Here is a 3648-nt window from a genome sequence, read left to right as displayed (position 1 = left end):
TTTTTTTTTAAAAGATTTTATTTATTTGTCAGAGAGAGAGAGAGCAAGAGCACAAGCAGGGAGAGTGACAGGCAGAGGGAGAAGCAGGCTCCCCGCTGTGGGGACTTGATCCCAGGACCCCGTGATCATGACCGGAGCTGAAAGCAGAGGCTTAACTGACTTCGCCACCCAGACATCCCATAATCTCAATCTTCTGTCTTCAGACGATGTCACTGTGGAATCCAGAGCGGAGCAGCTACCAAAAGCGTGCAAGGTAGATCTTTAAAAATGAGAAATTGGGGGAACCTGGGTGGCTCAGTTGGTTAAGCATCCAAGTCTCAGTTTCGGCTCAGGTCATGGGTTCAAGCTCTGTGTCAGGCTCCTCGCTCAGCAGGAATCTGCTGGAGATTTTCTCTCTCTCTCTCTCTGCCCCTCCCCCCCACATCCGGGCACTCTTTCCAATAGATAAATCTTTAAAAGTGAGAAATCATTGAAAGTATTTGATGTGTCTACTATACCATTACTATTTGCATTTTGGAAGAAATTAATTGACCCTCTGTATCGTTTCCTTTTCTCACATCATTCGAAGAAAGAATTTCTCAGAGTGAGCAGGCCAATTACATCGAGTTGTGGAAACTCCGCACTGCGCATCATAAGTCATTCTAAGTCATAAGTCACGCCCACCAATTTCTTCTTTGCTGTTTGCCCTTCACTTACTTGGAAGACCATTGTTTGATCGAAGCTCCATGGTGTCACCAAAGAAAAACATTCGGATCAGCCCCAAGTGTTTTTACTGAAGTGTGAACTCCTGAATTATGGGAAAACATGTTCCCGTCAATGAATTCTGTCGTCTTCAGTTTCATATTGTGTGCACGTGCAAACACAGACACACACGCTGTAAAGCCTTAGAAGTTCATTCCTGTCCATACACACCCGCCAGTTCTGGCTGACACATTAGCAATGCCCTGAATCCACCTTGCTGTGCTGTTTTCTTCCCTCCCTGGGTACAGGGCTTACACGTCATCATTGAGAACTGACCCTGGTTATTGACTTGGAGGCCATGAGGGAGAGCGGGGGCAGGACAGGCTTACTTACTGCTCTCAGTGAGGGCTTCCCTCAGTCTCCAGACCAGAGGAAGCTAATCTCCTTTGGAGAGGAGGGACTCAGCGAACTTTGAAGATAAAAAGGTCTTGTATTTATCCACCCACATATCCCCAGACAAGTCAGAGGGACGATTTTTTTTTTTTTTTTCCTATCAGAGCCCTGATTTTGACACAGAAAGTCTACTGGGATTGTACCTTTAGTTTTGTTTGCAGATCTGAGCTCTTACAACCTGAGCCTAAGCCTTATTTTCAGCATGGGGTTCTTTGAGGCTACAGGAAGGTACCCCTCAAAGCTCTCTTTGAGGCCCTCCGCTTCCACAACAATTTTAGTCTTAAATTGGCAGTTGACTGCCCCGAGATGGTCACGTCTTTCTGTAATTCTGTCAGAAGCCATTCTACTCCATTATTCTGATGTATAGCAAGAATTTCTTAGGGTAGTTACATGAGCTCCTGTCTCCTAAGTAAACCCAACCCTGATGCTGGGATCGCTACCACCCTACTTAACGACCCGCATAGGGTCACCATTACTTTCATTCAGGAGAGCAATCCCAATCCTAAAACCTGGCTTAAAGACTTATATCTTAAAAATACTTGTAATACAAATGGTCATACTCCAGGAAAAGAGCCTAAGGATTCAGATTGCTAAAACATCACACAGAAGAGGAAGTGGGGGCGGGGAGAGGGGGAGAAGGGGAGGCCAAGGGACACGTTCTGCAGTGGGATGGTGACTGCCACACACTGGCCCACGGATGATGCCTCAGACCACAGGAGGTCCGTTCAGCACTCGGGAAATCTCCGCAAGAGTTACAAGGACAAATGTCACCTTGGGGAACAGACTAGACGGGAAATATACCTACTTGGTTCCTTCCTGTCTCCCGTTTCCTATTAAGTTTTCCCTTTTTGAGAGCTAATGTCCTTCAGACCCCTTGACAGACACACAGAAACCCAAATCTCATACCCTAAAGGGTGATACTTCTCCCCAATTTCAAAAGTCTGGCGTAGGTGAAATGACAACTGAGAGAGAAAGAAACAAGCATTTCTGGGAGTCTGAGAAGGGAGGTGAAAGTCTTGTCCCCGAATAGCCCACAGTTTCCACTCATTCCAATCCACTCGTGCCACCGCCTCCCATCATTAATGGGTCCCCGCCAGCCATGTGGGCGCTCCCCTTCATCCATGAGAAAAATAGATGCATCACAGCGACACCAGTCATGCTCATGGGACATGACAATTCAAAGTGGAAGAAAGGAATAAAAGAATTAAGAAGGCTTGTGGTTTTAGATGGAATATGGAAGAACATAGATATAAAGGAGTAGAGACGTGCCTCTTGCAAGTCTTGACTCCTTGAGCCCCATTGCACTATGTACATGGTCCAATTCTCCCACACTGCATCGAAGTGACCAATCACAGCCCAGCTACTTAACTCGGCAGAGCCCGGGGGACACGATTACACATCTTCAGGTCACTGGAGGGTTGACATAGCTAGATAAATCTGACACATTGATTTTGGTAATCTCCATAACTTAGCTATCACTGTTCTAACGGTCTTAGGGATAGTCAAAGACATCAATGAGTACAGCTATTTATAGATAATTTTTTAATAAAAACTTGAGCAAAAGAGGAGTAATTGGCAGAAATGATCACACCAGGAAAAACATTATCTTCACAAGTTATGTAACTGAAGTATTTAATTCCCATTTTCAATCCAGGAGCAATTAGCATGCAACACAATTTATATAATTAAATTTACATTAAAGTGTCATAATACTAATAAAGAAATTGCTTCCCAAATGTCTTAAGTGCATAAAGACGGTTGCTTTCTAAAAGCAGATATATAGTAAATGACGCAAAGTTTCTTTCCTATACTACTCCTTTAAAATTTTCTCAACAAAGTGGGTTTTATTAACGGTTGAATGTACAAACCTACAGGAAACCATACCCAGATGTGGATTACACACGAATGGAAGATATTTATTTACTATGAATACAAGCATAACACTTTAAAATCATTCGGAATACCAAATGTTGTATGTTTCCGTTTTACACAATGACTCCACACACACACGTGCACACGTGTCATCTCCCCTAAAAATGTTAGAGCAGGAATCATGGCTGTGCTTAAGAAGGGTAACCTCATCATGGGACATGTTTTCTTGGGGTCAGTTAATTAGCTTTCTTTTTATAAAACCAATTACTACCAACAGGAAAATAGCACCTACCAACTATGGGAGCTAATAATACATCCCCAAAGATGACATTTGTGTTTTCTATGTAGTGACTACATGCCGGTTATGCTAAGACAGGTGATACATGCGATATGTGGTATGAAGTTTCCACGCTCATATTTAGCCCTTTTTTTTTCTTCAGCTGATTTTCAGACAGTTCTTGGTCTGACTTTTGCCATCCTTACACACTAATGCTTTAAGGACTAATTTGGGACAATTTAGTTAATGGAAATATCTAAGTCTTTTCTCAGAGGTATGCTTTTAAGCCTTACTTATATTTAATTGGTATAGATCTTCATTGGTGGTTTATATGTGCAGGATATTTCCATCCCCATCCATTTTCT

The sequence above is a fragment of the Ursus maritimus genome, unplaced genomic scaffold, assembly GCF_017311325.1.
Source record: "Ursus maritimus isolate PB19 unplaced genomic scaffold, ASM1731132v1 scaffold_19, whole genome shotgun sequence".
NCBI lineage: Eukaryota > Metazoa > Chordata > Mammalia > Carnivora > Ursidae > Ursus > Ursus maritimus.
Note: the sequence above shows the minus strand (reverse complement) of the source record.